This window comes from Denticeps clupeoides, unplaced genomic scaffold, assembly GCF_900700375.1.
Source record: "Denticeps clupeoides unplaced genomic scaffold, fDenClu1.1, whole genome shotgun sequence".
NCBI classification, from domain to species: domain Eukaryota; kingdom Metazoa; phylum Chordata; class Actinopteri; order Clupeiformes; family Denticipitidae; genus Denticeps; species Denticeps clupeoides.
The window spans coordinates 409-22,273 of record NW_021629972.1 but is presented as its reverse complement, the minus strand read 5'-3'; the positions used below and the strand labels follow the sequence as shown (position 1 = coordinate 22,273).

The 21,865-nt window shown below is 39.6% G+C and overlaps 1 long non-coding RNA gene and 35 pseudogenes across 1 annotated transcript; 35 read left to right on the top strand and 1 right to left on the bottom strand.

Moving 5' to 3' along the window:
- Positions 1 to 3,058: 3,058 nt before the first annotated feature.
- LOC114778607 (uncharacterized) lies at positions 3,059 to 3,418 on the bottom strand. Its single transcript, XR_003746423.1, has 3 exons — positions 3,392 to 3,418; positions 3,268 to 3,312; positions 3,059 to 3,190 (listed from the first exon to the last, which is right to left on the bottom strand). It is a non-coding gene; the product is annotated as an uncharacterized LOC114778607 (long non-coding RNA).
- A 4,493-nt stretch (positions 3,419 to 7,911) lies between these two features.
- Positions 7,912 to 8,030, top strand: LOC114778616 (uncharacterized; annotated as a pseudogene).
- A 160-nt stretch (positions 8,031 to 8,190) lies between these two features.
- LOC114778643 (uncharacterized) lies at positions 8,191 to 8,309 on the top strand (annotated as a pseudogene).
- Positions 8,310 to 8,845: 536 nt separating this feature from the next.
- Positions 8,846 to 8,964, top strand: LOC114778628 (uncharacterized; annotated as a pseudogene).
- Positions 8,965 to 9,124: 160 nt separating this feature from the next.
- Positions 9,125 to 9,243, top strand: LOC114778632 (uncharacterized; annotated as a pseudogene).
- A 160-nt stretch (positions 9,244 to 9,403) lies between these two features.
- LOC114778608 (uncharacterized) lies at positions 9,404 to 9,522 on the top strand (annotated as a pseudogene).
- A 161-nt stretch (positions 9,523 to 9,683) lies between these two features.
- On the top strand, positions 9,684 to 9,802 carry LOC114778615 (uncharacterized; annotated as a pseudogene).
- Positions 9,803 to 9,962: 160 nt separating this feature from the next.
- Positions 9,963 to 10,081, top strand: LOC114778614 (uncharacterized; annotated as a pseudogene).
- A 160-nt stretch (positions 10,082 to 10,241) lies between these two features.
- LOC114778641 (uncharacterized) lies at positions 10,242 to 10,360 on the top strand (annotated as a pseudogene).
- Positions 10,361 to 10,902: 542 nt separating this feature from the next.
- LOC114778627 (uncharacterized) lies at positions 10,903 to 11,021 on the top strand (annotated as a pseudogene).
- A 160-nt stretch (positions 11,022 to 11,181) lies between these two features.
- Positions 11,182 to 11,300, top strand: LOC114778613 (uncharacterized; annotated as a pseudogene).
- A 160-nt stretch (positions 11,301 to 11,460) lies between these two features.
- LOC114778640 (uncharacterized) lies at positions 11,461 to 11,579 on the top strand (annotated as a pseudogene).
- Positions 11,580 to 12,117: 538 nt separating this feature from the next.
- On the top strand, positions 12,118 to 12,236 carry LOC114778626 (uncharacterized; annotated as a pseudogene).
- A 161-nt stretch (positions 12,237 to 12,397) lies between these two features.
- LOC114778612 (uncharacterized) lies at positions 12,398 to 12,516 on the top strand (annotated as a pseudogene).
- Positions 12,517 to 12,676: 160 nt separating this feature from the next.
- Positions 12,677 to 12,795, top strand: LOC114778639 (uncharacterized; annotated as a pseudogene).
- A 542-nt stretch (positions 12,796 to 13,337) lies between these two features.
- LOC114778625 (uncharacterized) lies at positions 13,338 to 13,456 on the top strand (annotated as a pseudogene).
- A 160-nt stretch (positions 13,457 to 13,616) lies between these two features.
- Positions 13,617 to 13,735, top strand: LOC114778611 (uncharacterized; annotated as a pseudogene).
- A 160-nt stretch (positions 13,736 to 13,895) lies between these two features.
- On the top strand, positions 13,896 to 14,014 carry LOC114778638 (uncharacterized; annotated as a pseudogene).
- A 541-nt stretch (positions 14,015 to 14,555) lies between these two features.
- On the top strand, positions 14,556 to 14,674 carry LOC114778624 (uncharacterized; annotated as a pseudogene).
- Positions 14,675 to 14,834: 160 nt separating this feature from the next.
- Positions 14,835 to 14,953, top strand: LOC114778610 (uncharacterized; annotated as a pseudogene).
- A 160-nt stretch (positions 14,954 to 15,113) lies between these two features.
- Positions 15,114 to 15,232, top strand: LOC114778637 (uncharacterized; annotated as a pseudogene).
- Positions 15,233 to 15,771: 539 nt separating this feature from the next.
- On the top strand, positions 15,772 to 15,890 carry LOC114778623 (uncharacterized; annotated as a pseudogene).
- Positions 15,891 to 16,331: 441 nt separating this feature from the next.
- LOC114778609 (uncharacterized) lies at positions 16,332 to 16,450 on the top strand (annotated as a pseudogene).
- Positions 16,451 to 16,611: 161 nt separating this feature from the next.
- LOC114778619 (uncharacterized) lies at positions 16,612 to 16,730 on the top strand (annotated as a pseudogene).
- A 161-nt stretch (positions 16,731 to 16,891) lies between these two features.
- LOC114778644 (uncharacterized) lies at positions 16,892 to 17,010 on the top strand (annotated as a pseudogene).
- Positions 17,011 to 17,174: 164 nt separating this feature from the next.
- On the top strand, positions 17,175 to 17,293 carry LOC114778642 (uncharacterized; annotated as a pseudogene).
- Positions 17,294 to 17,453: 160 nt separating this feature from the next.
- Positions 17,454 to 17,572, top strand: LOC114778636 (uncharacterized; annotated as a pseudogene).
- An 820-nt stretch (positions 17,573 to 18,392) lies between these two features.
- Positions 18,393 to 18,511, top strand: LOC114778622 (uncharacterized; annotated as a pseudogene).
- Positions 18,512 to 18,671: 160 nt separating this feature from the next.
- LOC114778631 (uncharacterized) lies at positions 18,672 to 18,790 on the top strand (annotated as a pseudogene).
- Positions 18,791 to 18,950: 160 nt separating this feature from the next.
- On the top strand, positions 18,951 to 19,069 carry LOC114778635 (uncharacterized; annotated as a pseudogene).
- Positions 19,070 to 19,607: 538 nt separating this feature from the next.
- On the top strand, positions 19,608 to 19,726 carry LOC114778621 (uncharacterized; annotated as a pseudogene).
- Positions 19,727 to 19,886: 160 nt separating this feature from the next.
- On the top strand, positions 19,887 to 20,005 carry LOC114778630 (uncharacterized; annotated as a pseudogene).
- Positions 20,006 to 20,165: 160 nt separating this feature from the next.
- LOC114778634 (uncharacterized) lies at positions 20,166 to 20,284 on the top strand (annotated as a pseudogene).
- Positions 20,285 to 20,825: 541 nt separating this feature from the next.
- Positions 20,826 to 20,944, top strand: LOC114778618 (uncharacterized; annotated as a pseudogene).
- Positions 20,945 to 21,104: 160 nt separating this feature from the next.
- On the top strand, positions 21,105 to 21,223 carry LOC114778629 (uncharacterized; annotated as a pseudogene).
- A 160-nt stretch (positions 21,224 to 21,383) lies between these two features.
- On the top strand, positions 21,384 to 21,502 carry LOC114778633 (uncharacterized; annotated as a pseudogene).
- Positions 21,503 to 21,865: the final 363 nt, after the last annotated feature.

The window sequence follows — 21,865 nt, the reverse complement described above, 5'->3', positions numbered from 1 at the left end:
CCGTCAGTATGAGTACATGGTGACGCTTGATTCTCAAGATGACAACATGTTCTACAAAGCGGGAACATTAGTTTGCCGCCGCATCGGTATGGCAACACAGGGTGTAAGAGACCACGTGGCGGGTACACCGTTGCTTTAACCAACCCATAGTAATTTTCGAGACTATCAAAGTCTTTCAAAATGATCTGTGGGTGGCCGATCGGATATTCCTTTGATGATTGACAAAACGGGTAGAGACTGGTGAAATCAAAGTAACGAATTTTTTCACCGTCCGATGTTTTGTGATAGAGTTTGTACGCATTCGTTCGACCGCCAAAGAGGCTGTCTCTCGGCTTTAGACGACTGGGGTGTGTATATGTTGACATGAACTCTATGACTGATGGATCGACCTGTTTTAAACGACGCCACTGGCACTCCCACATAACTTCGACTTTTAAGCCGTACACCTTGGTGAGGGTTTCAATCTTATCATCAAAATGCCTTCTTAAAACACTGTACGGGAGCCTTGACAAAGGATGAGTCTGGGTGGGTGTGTATTTACAATCATGTCCGTGATGCATACACCCATTAAATTCTAAACCGTATTTACGACCATTTTTTTCATAATAGCCGTCAAGACAGTATTTCCCAACCACAACCTCACCCTCTGTCAGAGCGTGTTGGATGTACACATGCCTGGTTGTTTTGACATATTCCAGCCATTCGATGCTAATGTCTGAAAATGCCTTGTTTTGGCTTGTGTACGCGTTGTTATGTGTAAGAGCGAGTGTATCACGCGGTAGGTAGTGTGTTTTGTATACAGCCATGCAGCACGATGCCAACGTGGTTTGACCAAAAGGGTCTAGACCCGTGCATTCTATGAACTCGTCACGGTATTTCAGACACGCCTCTCTTAACAGCACGACGTCGTTTCGACCGTAGAAACGGAGTTCCTTCTGAAAATCAAAAACACTGCACGCTGATTCGTTGTACCAGTCATCAAATTCACGTCTGCCAGCATTGGACATGTTGTCATATCCATAAAAGGTCTTATCCGGGTATGGGCCTATGTAATGGCTGTTTGAGCGTGTGTTAAACTTGTGTGGGAAATAACCCTTTTCTGTGGTGGTGAGATTTAACGCAGCTGTTGTTTTTGCCAGACTCATCGGTAGAAAAGAATAGCTGTCGATAAAACGCTGTTTAAAACATGCATCATACATGAATATCAGACGGCATCCAGTCATTGTCACATCTAGTTTGATCCCGTTTTTGGAGTAATATTCCAAAAGTATGAAATTATCAAACCCTGCAGCGTTGTGTGCTAAAAATGTGAAACCGTTGAACCTTGGTCGACGGAGCCAATTCACAAATTCACGCACACACCCGTCACCCTCAGCCGTGAACTCCACACCTGTAAATGTAATTGCGCAAACAAAATTTGCATGATGTTTGCCGTTCTCGAAACGTGTTTCAAAATAAAAAAAAATGTAGCGGTTGTTTGTCTCCTTCAATCTAATGGGTTGTATGAAGCATTCATGCTTAGCGTCTGGAATCAGTTCTTCACGACAATGAACACAGTGTGGTGTCGGACACGTGTGTGGTTTGGGTTTTTTAACACTAACGTGGTAACGCCTGTTACAATTCTTACAAAATTTTGTAAGATCACAATTTGACGCCACCACGCCAGGATCGCTCTTCATAGGACGCGGCTGTTTATGTTTGTCAAAACAAAAATCAGACTTGCAAAACCTCCCACAAGACGAGCAATATCTCGAACCTGTGACCCTTGAAGGGCAGCCGGGGTCGTTACAAACATCACACCTGTATTTGCAACCATGGTCTCGGAACGAAGTGTAACCGGCATAGCAGAATTCACAGACATACGGCACCCCCATGAACGCCTTGAGGTTTAATATTCCGTAGTAATGGCTGTCGTGTATGTATAAAAAGGCTGTTTTTGCATGCGGTACAGTGCTAGTTTGAAATTTCTGCAACACCCCTACGTCTGATCTTTAAAAGATCACAATCTTGATGTCCAATAAGCTCTCAAATTTTGGAACATCATTAAAGCCGACTTTATGGTGAATAGGTAGCCCGCACCGTGTCTGAAATGTGTCAGCCAATTTTTCTAAATAAGCTGTTGGTTTCTCAGGGTTTACAAAATTTGCCAGGCATATCGCGAAGCACAATTGGTTTGTAACATTAACGGGGCAGAATAGATTCATCCTGTTCTTGCTTATTATCTGATCATGAGCCAAATCACGCAATTTACGTCGCGCGCCCCCATCACGACCTCTAGCGATTGAAACAGTCAGGTGTAGTGTCTCATCGTACATGATTTTTTTATTGCTTTGGATTATTTTTTCGATGGCGTCCATCAGAATTTCATACGAATGGTTATTCGCGGGTGAAAGGATCGCATTAACATCTGAAACCAGGGTATCGCCACTCAGTGTGACATCGAAAACACCGCTCTGTCCGGCCAGTGTGTGTGAGAATTTTACGATGTCTTTGAATACATCGTGGATGTGTGAAATATATGATGTTATGTCGCTGCTCGAAACGGATCTGAAATTAATATCACGACGCAGTACCACCCCATTGAACCGTGGTTTAGGTGTGACATGGTAACCGTCTATCATAGCACGCCTTATAGACAATTCTTCTAAGGATACTGGATCAGATTCAGCACCACAACCATTTTGAATTTGATGTAAAACATTATTAAACATCTCAATTTCCCCCCATGTCTCGATGTTTAACATATCGTGTAGTGTTTTATTAAAATCGTCCACTGCATCACCACCAATACATTGACGTTTAGACGGCTCCATTATGGATGACAACAAGGTTTAAAACACCCCTTACACACGTGAAATGCCACTTAAACGCAACAAAACCGTTGATAACGATGACCAATCGACACGCTTGAGATCTGATGTATGTTCTACAGCTTTGGCTATAATCCCCACAGTACTAATCAACTTTTCTTGCAAGTCATACACCTTAACAATGTTATCTAATACCTGTTTAAGGCATACACAGCATTCAGAATGATTAGAAAACCGCCGGTACCGCTGTGGGTCGATGTGGTTTGGTTCTGTTTGCGTAGCGATGTCTGATCTGGCAAAATCTACAGCATCCCACGCTTTGTAATCCGCGTTGGTCCAATCGGTGACAAAGTCGAGATCAACGTTTACGGGGATTCTACCTGTAACAAAATCACACGATGTTAAAATTAATATTTCATTAAAATAACGATTGCGTTAAAACCATGTAAATACACACCTTCTGGCTTTTCCGGGAGCTTGAAAGCTGTTTTCGTCTTCTTTCCTGATAGTTTTATCAAACCTGATTGTCAATATTTTATTAAAATAATAATAAATTGTGTTAAAACATATGTAATACACACCTTGCGGCTTTTTCACCATATGTTTTTGTGACTTTTCCACGCACAGATCCACCACGGGAGCTAGGTGCTTGCGTTTGCGTGTAGCCTTCCGACCTGACGGCTTGTCGACCCCTGTATTATCAACGCGTGGCTTAGGAATGGTGTCCACTAGTTGTCTGATGGTTGCTGTACAGAACGAGAGATATTACAATCACAACCATATGATGAAAATTTCATAAAACCGTATTAGATAGTCATAAATATATTACCTAAACTGTCGGCAGAGCATCCAACATCCGCGGTTACAACGTTGGAATTTGGATAATGTTCTGCTATTAGAATGCATACACGGTCAAAAACACACACTCACAACTATGTAGTGGTATTATTATTAGTAGGATCTGTGGTTTTTACAATTACCTTGGTATGAAATTTGTGGTTCAGAATCACCCGCACCAAAACCCTCGGTCCATAGACTTTCGAACCCCGGTGTTTCAAAACACGCCAGGTTTGATGGTCCTTCGAGTGGTTCTACAGAAAAGTTACACCTATTAACAAATAAATAAATAAACACACACATACGTTGTAACAAGACTTATAGTTTATGTGTTATGAAAAACTTACTGAGAGTCCATAGCCGGTGATGATCCTTGTGATGTCGATCAGTTGAATGAAGACCTCGAGGGCCTCTCTTGTTAAATAGGCCTCTGTGTGTGTGTGTGTGTGTGTGTGTGCGCGCGTGAGATTTGTAAGGTCCCACGTGATTCGGTGTTTGCGAGAATGGTGAAACCAGATGACTCTCGTTGTAAACATATGGTACGTTAGGTGTTAAAGATTGTTGGAGGATGTGCTAGGTCTGTGTGTGTGTGTGTGTGTGTGTGTGTGTGGGTCAGGGAAATCATAAAACGGTTTCATTTATTTTAACAGTAGGGGTATGAAATTAACATTGTTTGAAGGCAAAATAGTTTTTCTTTAACTAGAAACAGTTTTAAAACATATATCATTTAAATAAGGTTTCTGTTTTGGTCTGTGTGTGTGTGTGTGTGTGTGTGTGTGTGTGTGTGGGTGTGGGTCAGGGAAATCATAAAACGGTTTCATTTATTTTAACAGTAGGGGTATGAAATTAACATTGTTTGAAGGCAAAATAGTTTTTCTTTAACTAGAAACAGTTTTTAAAAAACATATATCATTTAAATAAGGTTTCTGTTTTGGTCTGTGTGTGTGTGTGTGTGTGTGTGGGTCAGGGAAATCATAAAACGGTTTCATTTATTTTAACAGTAGGGGTATGAAATTAACATTGTTTGAAGGCAAAATAGTTTTTCTTTAACTAGAAACAGTTCTTAAAACATATATCATTTAAATAAGGTTTCTGTTTTGGTCTGTGTGTGTGTGTGTGTGTGTGTGTGTGTGTGTGTGTGTGTCAATATGAGACTCTGCAAGGTGTCGGGGAAGAATGTGTGATGAACCCGGGAAGGGAAGTGCGTGGGGAAAGGGATGTCATTGGGAGAAATGGGGCATAAGCCATCAGCAATGGCCGTAGTTGTAAACATGTGATAAGAAATCTGTTTTAAAAAGTTAGTCTAAGTGTATATGATATCTGTAATGCGACACATGGGAGAGAGCGATAGAGTGGGGCCTGAAGGTGCTGTGATGCTTCCTACATACAAAATGGGGTTCTACCATATTCAGTCAGTATATGAATAGAGTATGCGTTTGTATTTTTAAAATAAGTCTGTGTAAGTATTGTGTTTAAACGTGTTAAACACTGAAACAGTAGTTGAGTAAAACCATACACTTAAAAATAAGGTTTCTGTTTTAAAAGAAAGTTCTAAGGGGTGTGTGATATTTGTAAAAGGTCACACGTTGATTCAGCGTTTGCGAGAATGGTGGAACCAGATGACTCTCGTTGTAAAAACATATGGTGCGTTAGGTGTTAAAAGATTGTTGGAGGATGTGCTAGGGTCTGTGTGTGTGTGTGTGTGTGGGTCAGGGAAATCATAAAACGGTTTCATTTATTTTAGCAGTAGGGGTATGAAATTAACTTTTGTTTGAAGACAAATAGTTTTTCTTTAACTAGAAACAGTTTTTAAAACATATATCATTTAAATAAGGTTTCTGTTTTAAAAGAACGTTCTAAGGTGTGTGTGAGATTTGTAAGGTCACACGTGATTCAGTGTTTGCGAGAAAGAGGTAATGGTATGCTGGCTTATAACACCCCCACAACAGCCATAGTTTGTAAACAAGTGGTAAGACATCTGTTTTTAAAACCTGTCTAAGTGTTTATGTAAGAATGGACATCGCGGGAGCATACTTGTCTTACATAACAGATGTCCGAAGGGGGAAGGAAGGAAGGAGGTCATAAATTACGCGCAGGGGTCCGATGGAGAAGGCAGAAGGGAAGGAGGCCATAAATTACGCGCACAGTGTCCAGTGTCCAGTGGAGAAGGGGAGAATGTAGAAGGGTAGATGGTCATAAATCACGCGCTTTTTCCTCATACAGATATGCCATCAATCATTTTTGACATAAAGTATATTATTATTACTACTTACATGGCTTTGTTAGCTTTTTTTGCCTTTTCTATATCATAATTTGACAGTAAAGCGGGAGTTTTCACTCTTTGATATGTGTTCAAACCCCTTTGGTTTAAAGTTGAAGATTTTCAAGCAGAGTTTGTGTACGGACAAACCAGTTGAAGAATGCCCAGTCTTGTCTGATCTCAGAAGCAAAGAAGGCTTGGGCCTGGTTAGAACTTGGATGGGAGACTACGTGGGAATGCCAGGTGCTGTAAGCTTTAACTATTGTAAAACTTTTAAAATGAAAATATTTACATCACTTTGTTAACTTTTTTTAAAGTAGGTTAAGAGGTATTTTCTTTCTTTGATATGTTTTCCCGCCTTTTTTCTTTTTTTCTTTTTAACTTCTCTTCAGGTTTCTTTGTCTGTGCGTGCTCTACAACGATCATTCACAGGCTTGGCTATGGAGTGGGGTGGAGCTGAATCAATTAGGTGGGGTTTTCCAGCCCTCGGCCTTAAGGTGCTACGCACCCTGATGTCAATTTAATATCTGATACGTCATATTAAGCGGATTTTTAGAACAGGGAGTCGGCAATAGGGCCTGCTCCATCCGCTCCATTCATCGACCCAGTATTGCATTGCCTCTAGAAGGTGTGCACTTTATTTGTTGTATTGCAAATAAAAGCTTACCACTCCAACTTTTTGCTTTTTCTCCATCATAATTTGACAGTAAAGCGGGAGTTTTCACTCTTTGATATGTGTTCAAGCCCCTTTGGTTTAAAGTTCAAGATTTTCAAGCAGAGTTTGTGTACAGACAAACCAGCTGAAGAATGCCCAATCTTGTCTGATCTCAGAAGCTAAGAAGGCTTGGGCCTGGTTAGTACTTGGATGGGAGACTACCTTGGAATACCAGGTGCTGTAAGCTTTAACTATTGAAAAACTTTTAAAATGAAAGTATTTACATGGCTTTGTTAGCTTTTTTTGCCTTTTCTCCATCATAACTTGACAGTAAAGCGGGAGTTTTCACTCTTTGATATGTGTTCAAGCCCCTTTGGTTTAAAGTTGAAGATTTTCAAGCAGAGTTTGTGTACGGACAAACCAGCTGAAGAATGCCCAGTCTTGTCTGATCTCAGAAGCTAAGAAGGCTTGGCCCTGGTTAGAACTTGGATGGAAGACTACGTGGGAATGCCAGGTGCTGTAAGCTTTAACTATTGTAAAACTTTGAAAATGAAAGTATTTACATCTCTTTTTTTAACTTTTTTTAAAGTAGGTTAAGAGGTATTTTCTTTCTTTGATATGTTTTCCCGCCTTTTTTCTTTTTTTTTTTTTTCTTTTTTTTTTTTTAACTTCTCTTCAGGTTTCTTTGTCTGTGCCTGCTCTACAACGATCATTCACAGGCTTGGCTATGGAGTGGGGTGGAGCTGAATCGATTAGGTGGGGTTTTCCAGCCCTCGGCCTTAAGGTGCTACGCACCCTGATGTCAATTTAATATCTGATACGTCATATTAAGCGGATTTTTAGAACAGGGAGTCGGCAATAGGGCCTGCTCCATCTGCTCCATTCATCAACCCAGTATTGCATTGCCTCTAGAAGGTGTGCACTTTATTTGTTGTATTGCAAATAAAAGCTTACCACTCCAACTTTTTGCTTTTTCTCCATCATAATTTGACAGTAAAGCGGGAGTTTTCACTCTTTGATATGTGTTCAAGCCCCTTTGGTTTAAAGTTCAAGATTTTCAAGCAGAGTTTGTGTACAGACAAGCCAGCTGAAGAATGCCCAATCTTGTCTGATCTCAGAAGCTAAGAAGGCTTGGGCCTGGTTAGTTCTTGGATGGGAGACTACCTGGGAATACCAGGAGCTCTAAGCTTTAACTATTGAAAAACTTTTAAAATGAAAGTGTTTACATGGCTTTGTTAGCTTTTTTTGCCTTTTCTCCATCATAATTTGACAGTAAAGCGGGAGTTTTCACTCTTTGATATGTGTTCAAGCCCCTTTGGTTTAAAGTTCAAGATTTTCAAGCAGAGTTTGTGTACGGACAAACCAGCTGAAGAATGCCCAATCTTGTCTGATCTCAGAAGCTAAGAAGGCTTGGGCCTGGTTAGTACTTGGATGGGAGACTACCTGGGAATACCAGGTGCTGTAAGCTTTAACTATTGAAAAACTTTTAAAATGAAAGTATTTACATGGCTTTGTTAGCTTTTTTTGCCTTTTCTCCATCATAATTTGACAGTAAAGCGGGAGTTTTCGCACTTTGTAATGTTTTCAAAGCCCTTTTGTTTAAAGTCCAAGATTTTCAAGCAGAGTTTGCTTACGGACATGCCAGCTCAAGATTGCCCAATCTTGTCTGATCTCAGAAGCTAAGAAGGCTTGGGCCTGGTTACTACTTGGATGGGAGACTACGTGGGAATGCCAGGTGCTGTAAGCTTTAACTATTGTAAAACTTTTAAAATGAAAGTATTTACATCACTTTGTTAACTCTTTTTTAAAGTAGGTTAAGAGGTACTTTCTTTCTTTGATATGTTTTCCCGCCTTTTTTCTTTTTTTTTTTTTTTTAAAACTTCTCTTCAGGTTTCTTTTTCTGTGCGTGCTCTACTACGATCATTCACAGGCTTGGCTATGGAGTGGGGTGGAGCTGAATCAATTAGGTGGGGTTTTCCAGCCCTCGGCCTTAAGGTGCTACGCACCCTGATGTCAGTTTAATATCTGATACGTCATATTAAGTGGATTTTTAGAACAGGGAGTCGGCAATAGGGCCTGCTCCATCCGCTCCATTCATCGACCCAGTATTGCATTGCCTCTAGAAGGTGTGCACTTTATTTGTTGTATTGCAAATAAAAGCTTACCACTCCAACTTTTTTTTCCTTTACTCCTTGATAATTTGACAGTAAAGCGGGAGTTTTCACTCTTTGATATGTTTTCAAGCCCCTTTGGCTTAAAGTTCAAAATTTTCAAGCAGAGTTTGTGTACAGACAAACCAGCTGAAGAATGCCCAATCTTGTCTGATCTCAGAAGCTAAGAAGGCTTGGGCCTGGTTAGTACTTGGATGGGAGACTACCTGGGAATACCAGGTGCTGTAAGCTTTAACTATTGAAAAACTTTTAAAATGAAAGTATTTACATGGCTTTGTTAGCTTTTTTTGCCTTTTCTCCATCATAATTTGACAGTAAAGCGGGAGTTTTCACTCTTTGATATGTGTTCAAGCCCCTTTGGTTTAAAGTTCAAGATTTTCAAGCAGAGTTTGTGTACGGACAAACCAGCTGAAGAATGCCCAATCTTGTCTGATCTCAGAAGCTAAGAAGGCTTGGGCCTGTTTAGTACTTGGATGGGAGACTACCTGGGAATACCAGGTGCTGTAAGCTTTAACTATTGAAAAACTTTTAAAATGAAAGTATTTACATGGCTTTGTTAGCTTTTTTTGCCTTTTCTCCATCATAATTTGACAGTAAAGCGGGAGTTTTCGCACTTTGTAATGTTTTCAAAGCCCTTTTGTTTAAAGTCCAAGATTTTCAAGCAGAGTTTGCTTACGGACATGCCAGCTCAAGATTGCCCAATCTTGTCTGATCTCAGAAGCTAAGAAGGCTTGGGCCTGGTTAGTACTTGGATGGGAGACTACCTGGGAATACCAGGTGCTGTAAGCTTTAACTATTGAAAAACTTTTAAAATGAAAGTATTTACATGGCTTTGTTAGCTTTTTTTTGCCTTTTCTCCATCATAATTTGACAGTAAAGCGGGAGTTTTCACTCTTTGATATGTGTTCAAGCCCCTTTGGTTTAAAGTTCAAGATTTTCAAGCAGAGTTTGTGTACGGACAAACCAGCTGAAGAATGCCCAATCTTGTCTGATCTCAGAAGCTAAGAAGGCTTGGGCCTGGTTAGTACTTGGATGGGAGACTACCTGGGAATACCAGGTGCTGTAAGCTTTAACTATTGAAAAACTTTTAAAATGAAAGTATTTACATGGCTTTGTTAGCTTTTTTTGCCTTTTCTCCATCATAATTTGACAGTAAAGCGGGAGTTTTCGCACTTTGTAATGTTTTCAAAGCCCTTTTGTTTAAAGTTCAAGATTTTCAAGCAGAGTTTGTGTACGGACAAACCAGCTGAAGAATGCCCAATCTTGTCTGATCTCAGAAGCTAAGAAGGCTTGGGCCTGGTTAGTACTTGGATGGGAGACTACCTGGGAATACCAGGTGCTGTAAGCTTTAACTATTGAAAAACTTTTAAAATGAAAGTGTTTACATGGCTTTGTTAGCTTTTTTTGCCTTTTCTCCATCATAATTTGACAGTAAAGCGGGAGTTTTCGCACTTTGTAATGTTTTCAAAGCCCTTTTGTTTAAAGTCCAAGATTTTCAAGCAGAGTTTGCTTACGGACATGCCAGCTCAAGATTGCCCAATCTTGTCTGATCTCAGAAGCTAAGAAGGCTTGGGCCTGGTTACTACTTGGATGGGAGACTACGTGGGAATGCCAGGTGCTGTAAGCTTTAACTATTGTAAAACTTTTAAAATGAAAGTATTTACATCACTTTGTTAACTTTTTTTAAAGTAAGTTATGGAGTATTTTCTTTCTTTGATATGTTTTCCCCCCTTTTTTCTTTTTTTTTTTTTTTTTTTTTTTTAAACTTCTCTTCAGGTTTCTTTTTCTGTGCGTGCTCTACTACGATCATTCACAGGCTTGGCTATGGAGTGGGGTGGAGCTGAATCAATTAGGTGGGGTTTTCCAGCCCTCGGCCTTAAGGTGCTACGCACCCTGATGTCAGTTTAATATCTGATACGTCATATTAAGCGGATTTTTAGAACAGGGAGTCGGCAATAGGGCCTGCTCCATCCGCTCCATTCATCGACCCAGTATTGCATTGCCTCTAGAAGGTGTGCACTTTATTTGTTGTATTGCAAATAAAAGCTTACCACTCCAACTTTTTTTTCCTTTTCTCCATGATAATTTGACAGTAAAGCGGGAGTTTTCACTCTTTGATATGTTTTCAAGCCCCTTTGGCTTAAAGTTCAAAATTTTCAAGCAGAGTTTGTGTACAGACAAACCAGCTGAAGAATGCCCAATCTTGTCTGATCTCAGAAGCTAAGAAGGCTTGGGCCTGGTTAGTACTTGGATGGGAGACTACCTGGGAATACCAGGTGCTGTAAGCTTTAACTATTGAAAAACTTTTAAAATGAAAGTATTTACATGGCTTTGTTAGCTTTTTTTGCCTTTTCTCCATCATAATTTGACAGTAAAGCGGGAGTTTTCACTCTTTGATATGTGTTCAAGCCCCTTTGGTTTAAAGTTCAAGATTTTCAAGCAGAGTTTGTGTACGGACAAACCAGCTGAAGAATGCCCAATCTTGTCTGATCTCAGAAGCTAAGAAGGCTTGGGCCTGGTTAGTACTTGGATGGGAGACTACCTGGGAATACCAGGTGCTGTAAGCTTTAACTATTGAAAAACTTTTAAAATGAAAGTATTTACATGGCTTTGTTAGCTTTTTTTGCCTTTTCTCCATCATAATTTGACAGTAAAGCGGGAGTTTTCGCACTTTGTAATGTTTTCAAAGCCCTTTTGTTTAAAGTCCAAGATTTTCAAGCAGAGTTTGCTTACGGACATGCCAGCTCAAGATTGCCCAATCTTGTCTGATCTCAGAAGCTAAGAAGGCTTGGGCCTGGTTACTACTTGGATGGGAGACTACGTGGGAATGCCAGGTGCTGTAAGCTTTAACTATTGTAAAACTTTTAAAATGAAAGTATTTACATCACTTTGTTAACTTTTTTTAAAGTAAGTTATGGAGTATTTTCTTTCTTTGATATGTTTTCCCGCCTTTTTTCTTTTTTTTTTTTTTTTTTTTAAACTTCTCTTCAGGTTTCTTTTTCTGTGCGTGCTCTACTACGATCATTCACAGGCTTGGCTATGGAGTGGGGTGGAGCTGAATCAATTAGGTGGGGTTTTCCAGCCCTCGGCCTTAAGGTGCTACGCACCCTGATGTCAGTTTAATATCTGATACGTCATATTAAGTGGATTTTTAGAACAGGGAGTCGGCAATAGGGCCTGCTCCATCCGCTCCATTCATCGACCCAGTATTGCATTGCCTCTAGAAGGTGTGCACTTTATTTGTTGTATTGCAAATAAAAGCTTACCACTCCAACTTTTTTTTCCTTTTCTCCATGATAATTTGACAGTAAAGCGGGAGTTTTCACTCTTTGATATGTTTTCAAGCCCCTTTGGCTTAAAGTTCAAAATTTTCAAGCAGAGTTTGTGTACAGACAAACCAGCTGAAGAATGCCCAATCTTGTCTGATCTCAGAAGCTAAGAAGGCTTGGGCCTGGTTAGTACTTGGATGGGAGACTACCTGGGAATACCAGGTGCTGTAAGCTTTAACTATTGAAAAACTTTTAAAATGAAAGTATTTACATGGCTTTGTTAGCTTTTTTTGCCTTTTCTCCATCATAATTTGACAGTAAAGCGGGAGTTTTCACTCTTTGATAATGTTTTCAAGCCCCTTTGGTTTAAAGTTCAAGATTTTCAAGCAGAGTTTGTGTACGGACAAACCAGCTGAAGAATGCCCAATCTTGTCTGATCTCAGAAGCTAAGAAGGCTTGGGCCTGGTTAGTACTTGGATGGGAGACTACCTGGGAATACCAGGTGCTGTAAGCTTTAACTATTGAAAAACTTTTAAAATGAAAGTATTTACATGGCTTTGTTAGCTTTTTTTGCCTTTTCTCCATCATAATTTGACAGTAAAGCGGGAGTTTTCGCACTTTGTAATGTTTTCAAAGCCCTTTTGTTTAAAGTCCAAGATTTTCAAGCAGAGTTTGCTTACGGACATGCCAGCTCAAGATTGCCCAATCTTGTCTGATCTCAGAAGCTAAGAAGGCTTGGGCCTGGTTACTACTTGGATGGGAGACTACGTGGGAATGCCAGGTGCTGTAAGCTTTAACTATTGTAAAACTTTTAAAATGAAAGTATTTACATCACTTTGTTAACTTTTTTTAAAGTAAGTTATGGAGTATTTTCTTTCTTTGATATGTTTTCCCCCCTTTTTTCTTTTTTTTTTTTTTTTTTTTTTTTAAACTTCTCTTCAGGTTTCTTTTTCTGTGCGTGCTCTACTACGATCATTCACAGGCTTGGCTATGGAGTGGGGTGGAGCTGAATCAATTAGGTGGGGTTTTCCAGCCCTCGGCCTTAAGGTGCTACGCACCCTGATGTCAGTTTAATATCTGATACGTCATATTAAGCGGATTTTTAGAACAGGGAGTCGGCAATAGGGCCTGCTCCATCCGCTCCATTCATCGACCCAGTATTGCATTGCCTCTAGAAGGTGTGCACTTTATTTGTTGTATTGCAAATAAAAGCTTACCACTCCAACTTTTTTTTCCTTTTCTCCATGATAATTTGACAGTAAAGCGGGAGTTTTCACTCTTTGATATGTTTTCAAGCCCCTTTGGCTTAAAGTTCAAAATTTTCAAGCAGAGTTTGTGTACAGACAAACCAGCTGAAGAATGCCCAATCTTGTCTGATCTCAGAAGCTAAGAAGGCTTGGGCCTGGTTAGTACTTGGATGGGAGACTACCTGGGAATACCAGGTGCTGTAAGCTTTAACTATTGAAAAACTTTTAAAATGAAAGTATTTACATGGCTTTGTTAGCTTTTTTTGCCTTTTCTCCATCATAATTTGACAGTAAAGCGGGAGTTTTCACTCTTTGATATGTGTTCAAGCCCCTTTGGTTTAAAGTTCAAGATTTTCAAGCAGAGTTTGTGTACGGACAAACCAGCTGAAGAATGCCCAATCTTGTCTGATCTCAGAAGCTAAGAAGGCTTGGGCCTGGTTAGTACTTGGATGGGAGACTACCTGGGAATACCAGGTGCTGTAAGCTTTAACTATTGAAAAACTTTTAAAATGAAAGTATTTACATGGCTTTGTTAGCTTTTTTTGCCTTTTCTCCATCATAATTTGACAGTAAAGCGGGAGTTTTCGCACTTTGTAATGTTTTCAAAGCCCTTTTGTTTAAAGTCCAAGATTTTCAAGCAGAGTTTGCTTACGGACATGCCAGCTCAAGATTGCCCAATCTTGTCTGATCTCAGAAGCTAAGAAGGCTTGGGCCTGGTTACTACTTGGATGGGAGACTACGTGGGAATGCCAGGTGCTGTAAGCTTTAACTATTGTAAAACTTTTAAAATGAAAGTATTTACATCACTTTGTTAACTTTTTTTAAAGTAAGTTATGGAGTATTTTCTTTCTTTGATATGTTTTCCCCCCTTTTTTCTTTTTTTTTTTTTTTTTTTTTTTAAACTTCTCTTCAGGTTTCTTTTTCTGTGCGTGCTCTACTACGATCATTCACAGGCTTGGCTATGGAGTGGGGTGGAGCTGAATCAATTAGGTGGGGTTTTCCAGCCCTCGGCCTTAAGGTGCTACGCACCCTGATGTCAGTTTAATATCTGATACGTCATATTAAGCGGATTTTTAGAACAGGGAGTCGGCAATAGGGCCTGCTCCATCCGCTCCATTCATCGACCCAGTATTGCATTGCCTCTAGAAGGTGTGCACTTTATTTGTTGTATTGCAAATAAAAGCTTACCACTCCAACTTTTTTTTCCTTTTCTCCATGATAATTTGACAGTAAAGCGGGAGTTTTCACTCTTTGATATGTTTTCAAGCCCCTTTGGCTTAAAGTTCAAAATTTTCAAGCAGAGTTTGTGTACAGACAAACCAGCTGAAGAATGCCCAATCTTGTCTGATCTCAGAAGCTAAGAAGGCTTGGGCCTGGTTAGTACTTGGATGGGAGACTACCTGGGAATACCAGGTGCTGTAAGCTTTAACTATTGAAAAACTTTTAAAATGAAAGTATTTACATGGCTTTGTTAGCTTTTTTTGCCTTTTCTCCATCATAATTTGACAGTAAAGCGGGAGTTTTCACTCTTTGATATGTGTTCAAGCCCCTTTGGTTTAAAGTTCAAGATTTTCAAGCAGAGTTTGTGTACGGACAAACCAGCTGAAGAATGCCCAATCTTGTCTGATCTCAGAAGCTAAGAAGGCTTGGGCCTGGTTAGTACTTGGATGGGAGACTACCTGGGAATACCAGGTGCTGTAAGCTTTAACTATTGAAAAACTTTTAAAATGAAAGTATTTACATGGCTTTGTTAGCTTTTTTTGCCTTTTCTCCATCATAATTTGACAGTAAAGCGGGAGTTTTCGCACTTTGTAATGTTTTCAAAGCCCTTTTGTTTAAAGTCCAAGATTTTCAAGCAGAGTTTGCTTACGGACATGCCAGCTCAAGATTGCCCAATCTTGTCTGATCTCAGAAGCTAAGAAGGCTTGGGCCTGGTTACTACTTGGATGGGAGACTACGTGGGAATGCCAGGTGCTGTAAGCTTTAACTATTGTAAAACTTTTAAAATGAAAGTATTTACATCACTTTGTTAACTTTTTTTAAAGTAAGTTATGGAGTATTTTCTTTCTTTGATATGTTTTCCCCCCTTTTTTCTTTTTTTTTTTTTTTTTTTTTAAACTTCTCTTCAGGTTTCTTTTTCTGTGCGTGCTCTACTACGATCATTCACAGGCTTGGCTATGGAGTGGGGTGGAGCTGAATCAATTAGGTGGGGTTTTCCAGCCCTCGGCCTTAAGGTGCTACGCACCCTGATGTCAGTTTAATATCTGATACGTCATATTAAGTGGATTTTTAGAACAGGGAGTCGGCAATAGGGCCTGCTCCATCCGCTCCATTCATCGACCCAGTATTGCATTGCCTCTAGAAGGTGTGCACTTTATTTGTTGTATTGCAAATAAAAGCTTACCACTCCAACTTTTTTTTCCTTTTCTCCATGATAATTTGACAGTAAAGCGGGAGTTTTCACTCTTTGATATGTTTTCAAGCCCCTTTGGCTTAAAGTTCAAAATTTTCAAGCAGAGTTTGTGTACAGACAAACCAGCTGAAGAATGCCCAATCTTGTCTGATCTCAGAAGCTAAGAAGGCTTGGGCCTGGTTAGTACTTGGATGGGAGACTACCTGGGAATACCAGGTGCTGTAAGCTTTAACTATTGAAAAACTTTTAAAATGAAAGTATTTACATGGCTTTGTTAGCTTTTTTTGCCTTTTCTCCATCATAATTTGACAGTAAAGCGGGAGTTTTCACTCTTTGATATGTGTTCAAGCCCCTTTGGTTTAAAGTTCAAGATTTTCAAGCAGAGTTTGTGTACAGGACAAACCAGCTGAAGAATGCCCAATCTTGTCTGATCTCAGAAGCTAAGAAGGCTTGGGCCTGGTTAGTACTTGGATGGGAGACTACCTGGGAATACCAGGTGCTGTAAGCTTTAACTATTGAAAAACTTTTAAAATGAAAGTATTTACATGGCTTTGTTAGCTTTTTTTTGCCTTTTCTCCATCATAATTTGACAGTAAAGCGGGAGTTTTCGCACTTTGTAATGTTTTCAAAGCCCTTTTGTTTAAAGTTCAAGATTTTCAAGCAGAGTTTGTGTACGGACAAACCAGCTGAAGAATGCCCAATCTTGTCTGATCTCAGAAGCTAAGAAGGCTTGGGCCTGGTTAGTACTTGGATGGGAGACTACCTGGGAATACCAGGTGCTGTAAGCTTTAACTATTGAAAAACTTTTAAAATGAAAGTGTTTACATGGCTTTGTTAGCTTTTTTTTGCCTTTTCTCCATCATAATTTGACAGTAAAGCGGGAGTTTTCGCACTTTGTAATGTTTTCAAAGCCCTTTTGTTTAAAGTCCAAGATTTTCAAGCAGAGTTTGCTTACGGACATGCCAGCTCAAGATTGCCCAATCTTGTCTGATCTCAGAAGCTAAGAAGGCTTGGGCCTGGTTAGTACTTGGATGGGAGACTACCTGGAAATACCAGGTGCTGTAAGCTTTAACTATTGAAAAACTTTTAAAATGAAAGTATTTACATGGCTTTGTTAGCTTTTTTTTTCCTTTTCTCCATCATAATTTGACAGTAAAGCGGGAGTTTTCACTCTTTGATATGTGTTCAAGCCCCTTTGGTTTAAAGTTCAAGATTTTCAAGCAGAGTTTGTGTACGGACAAACCAGCTGAAGAATGCCCAATCTTGTCTGATCTCAGAAGCTAAGAAGGCTTGGGCCTGGTTAGTACTTGGATGGGAGACTACCTGGGAATACCAGGTGCTGTAAGCTTTAACTATTGAAAAACTTTTAAAATGAAAGTATTTACATGGCTTTGTTAGCTTTTTTTTGCCTTTTCTCCATCATAATTTGACAGTAAAGCGGGAGTTTTCGCACTCTTTGATATGTTTTCAAAGCCCTTTTGGTTTAAAGTTCAAGATTTTCAAGCAGAGTTTGTGTACGGACAAACCAGCTGAAGAATGCCCAATCTTGTCTGATCTCAGAAGCTAAGAAGGCTTGGGCCTGGTTAGTACTTGGATGGGAGACTACCTGGGAATACCAGGTGCTGTAAGCTTTAACTATTGAAAAACTTTTAAAATGAAAGTATTTACATGGCTTTGTTAGCTTTTTTTGCCTTTTCTCCATCATAATTTGACAGTAAAGCGGGAGTTTTCGCACTTTGTAATGTTTTCAAAGCCCTTTTGTTTAAAGTCCAAGATTTTCAAGCAGAGTTTGCTTACGGACATGCCAGCTCAAGATTGCCCAATCTTGTCTGATCTCAGAAGCTAAGAAGGCTTGGGCCTGGTTACTACTTGGATGGGAGACTACGTGGGAATGCCAGGTGCTGTAAGCTTTAACTATTGTAAAACTTTTAAAATGAAAGTATTTACATCACTTTGTTAACTTTTTTTAAAGTAAGTTATGGAGTATTTTCTTTCTTTGATATGTTTTCCCCCCTTTTTTCTTTTTTTTTTTTTTTTTTTTTTAAACTTCTCTTCAGGTTTCTTTTTCTGTGCGTGCTCTACTACGATCATTCACAGGCTTGGCTATGGAGTGGGGTGGAGCTGAATCAATTAGGTGGGGTTTTCCAGCCCTCGGCCTTAAGGTGCTACGCACCCTGATGTCAGTTTAATATCTGATACGTCATATTAAGCGGATTTTTAGAACAGGGAGTCGGCAATAGGGCCTGCTCCATCCGCTCCATTCATCGACCCAGTATTGCATTGCCTCTAGAAGGTGTGCACTTTATTTGTTGTATTGCAAATAAAAGCTTACCACTCCAACTTTTTTTTCCTTTTCTCCATGATAATTTGACAGTAAAGCGGGAGTTTTCACTCTTTGATATGTTTTCAAGCCCCTTTGGCTTAAAGTTCAAAATTTTCAAGCAGAGTTTGTGTACAGACAAACCAGCTGAAGAATGCCCAATCTTGTCTGATCTCAGAAGCTAAGAAGGCTTGGGCCTGCTTAGTACTTGGATGGGAGACTACCTGGGAATACCAGGTGCTGTAAGCTTTAACTATTGAAAAACTTTTAAAATGAAAGTATTTACATGGCTTTGTTAGCTTTTTTTTGCCTTTTCTCCATCATAATTTGACAGTAAAGCGGGAGTTTTCACTCTTTGATATGTGTTCAAGCCCCTTTGGTTTAAAGTTCAAGATTTTCAAGCAGAGTTTGTGTACAGACAAACCAGCTGAAGAATGCCCAATCTTGTCTGATCTCAGAAGCTAAGAAGGCTTGGGCCTGGTTAGTACTTGGATGGGAGACTACCTGGGAATACCAGGTGCTGTAAGCTTTAACTATTGAAAAACTTTTAAAATGAAAGTATTTACATGGCTTTGTTAGCTTTTTTTGCCTTTTCTCCATCATAATTTGACAGTAAAGCGGGAGTTTTCGCACTTTGTAATGTTTTCAAGCCCCTTTTGTTTAAAGTTCAAGATTTTCAAGCAGAGTTTGTGTACGGACAAACCAGCTGAAGAATGCCCAATCTTGTCTGATCTCAGAAGCTAAGAAGGCTTGGGCCTGGTTAGTACTTGGATGGGAGACTACCTGGGAATACCAGGTGCTGTAAGCTTTAACTATTGAAAAACTTTTAAAATGAAAGTATTTACATGGCTTTGTTAGCTTTTTTTGCCTTTTCTCCATCATAATTTGACAGTAAAGCGGGAGTTTTCGCACTTTGTAATGTTTTCAAAGCCCTTTTGTTTAAAGTCCAAGATTTTCAAGCAGAGTTTGCTTACGGACATGCCAGCTCAAGATTGCCCAATCTTGTCTGATCTCAGAAGCTAAGAAGGCTTGGGCCTGGTTACTACTTGGATGGGAGACTACGTGGGAATGCCAGGTGCTGTAAGCTTTAACTATTGTAAAACTTTTAAAATGAAAGTATTTACATCACTTTGTTAACTTTTTTTAAAGTAAGTTATGGAGTATTTTCTTTCTTTGATATGTTTTCCCCCCTTTTTTCTTTTTTTTTTTTTTTTTTTTAAACTTCTCTTCAGGTTTCTTTTTCTGTGCGTGCTCTACTACGATCATTCACAGGCTTGGCTATGGAGTGGGGTGGAGCTGAATCAATTAGGTGGGGTTTTCCAGCCCTCGGCCTTAAGGTGCTACGCACCCTGATGTCAGTTTAATATCTGATACGTCATATTAAGTGGATTTTTAGAACAGGGAGTCGGCAATAGGGCCTGCTCCATCCGCTCCATTCATCGACCCAGTATTGCATTGCCTCTAGAAGGTGTGCACTTTATTTGTTGTATTGCAAATAAAAGCTTACCACTCCAACTTTTTTTTCCTTTTCTCCTTGATAATTTGACAGTAAAGCGGGAGTTTTCACTCTTTGATATGTTTTCAAGCCCCTTTGGCTTAAAGTTCAAAATTTTCAAGCAGAGTTTGTGTACAGACAAACCAGCTGAAGAATGCCCAATCTTGTCTGATCTCAGAAGCTAAGAAGGCTTGGGCCTGGTTAGTACTTGGATGGGAGACTACCTGGGAATACCAGGTGCTGTAAGCTTTAACTATTGAAAAACTTTTAAAATGAAAGTATTTACATGGCTTTGTTAGCTTTTTTTGCCTTTTCTCCATCATAATTTGACAGTAAAGCGGGAGTTTTCACTCTTTGATATGTGTTCAAGCCCCTTTGGTTTAAAGTTCAAGATTTTCAAGCAGAGTTTGTGTACGGACAAACCAGCTGAAGAATGCCCAATCTTGTCTGATCTCAGAAGCTAAGAAGGCTTGGGCCTGTTTAGTACTTGGATGGGAGACTACCTGGGAATACCAGGTGCTGTAAGCTTTAACTATTGAAAAACTTTTAAAATGAAAGTATTTACATGGCTTTGTTAGCTTTTTTTGCCTTTTCTCCATCATAATTTGACAGTAAAGCGGGAGTTTTCGCACTTTGTAATGTTTTCAAAGCCCTTTTGTTTAAAGTCCAAGATTTTCAAGCAGAGTTTGCTTACGGACATGCCAGCTCAAGATTGCCCAATCTTGTCTGATCTCAGAAGCTAAGAAGGCTTGGGCCTGGTTACTACTTGGATGGGAGACTACGTGGGAATGCCAGGTGCTGTAAGCTTTAACTATTGTAAAACTTTTAAAATGAAAGTATTTACATCACTTTGTTAACTTTTTTTAAAGTAAGTTATGGAGTATTTTCTTTCTTTGATATGTTTTCCCCCCTTTTTTCTTTTTTTTTTTTTTTTTTTTTTTAAACTTCTCTTCAGGTTTCTTTTTCTGTGCGTGCTCTACTACGATCATTCACAGGCTTGGCTATGGAGTGGGGTGGAGCTGAATCAATTAGGTGGGGTTTTCCAGCCCTCGGCCTTAAGGTGCTACGCACCCTGATGTCAGTTTAATATCTGATACGTCATATTAAGCGGATTTTTAGAACAGGGAGTCGGCAATAGGGCCTGCTCCATCCGCTCCATTCATCGACCCAGTATTGCATTGCCTCTAGAAGGTGTGCACTTTATTTGTTGTATTGCAAATAAAAGCTTACCACTCCAACTTTTTTTTCCTTTTCTCCTTGATAATTTGACAGTAAAGCGGGAGTTTTCACTCTTTGATATGTTTTCAAGCCCCTTTGGCTTAAAGTTCAAAATTTTCAAGCAGAGTTTGTGTACAGACAAACCAGCTGAAGAATGCCCAATCTTGTCTGATCTCAGAAGCTAAGAAGGCTTGGGCCTGGTTAGTACTTGGATGGGAGACTACCTGGGAATACCAGGTGCTGTAAGCTTTAACTATTGAAAAACTTTTAAAATGAAAGTATTTACATGGCTTTGTTAGCTTTTTTTGCCTTTTCTCCATCATAATTTGACAGTAAAGCGGGAGTTTTCACTCTTTGATATGTGTTCAAGCCCCTTTGGTTTAAAGTTCAAGATTTTCAAGCAGAGTTTGTGTACGGACAAACCAGCTGAAGAATGCCCAATCTTGTCTGATCTCAGAAGCTAAGAAGGCTTGGGCCTGTTTAGTACTTGGATGGGAGACTACCTGGGAATACCAGGTGCTGTAAGCTTTAACTATTGAAAAACTTTTAAAATGAAAGTATTTACATGGCTTTGTTAGCTTTTTTTGCCTTTTCTCCATCATAATTTGACAGTAAAGCGGGAGTTTTCGCACTTTGTAATGTTTTCAAAGCCCTTTTGTTTAAAGTCCAAGATTTTCAAGCAGAGTTTGCTTACGGACATGCCAGCTCAAGATTGCCCAATCTTGTCTGATCTCAGAAGCTAAGAAGGCTTGGGCCTGGTTACTACTTGGATGGGAGACTACGTGGGAATGCCAGGTGCTGTAAGCTTTAACTATTGTAAAACTTTTAAAATGAAAGTATTTACATCACTTTGTTAACTTTTTTTTAAAGTAAGTTATGGAGTATTTTCTTTCTTTGATATGTTTTCCCCCCTTTTTTCTTTTTTTTTTTTTTTTTTTTTTAAACTTCTCTTCAGGTTTCTTTTTCTGTGCGTGCTCTACTACGATCATTCACAGGCTTGGCTATGGAGTGGGGTGGAGCTGAATCAATTAGGTGGGGTTTTCCAGCCCTCGGCCTTAAGGTGCTACGCACCCTGATGTCAGTTTAATATCTGATACGTCATATTAAGCGGATTTTTAGAACAGGGAGTCGGCAATAGGGCCTGCTCCATCCGCTCCATTCATCGACCCA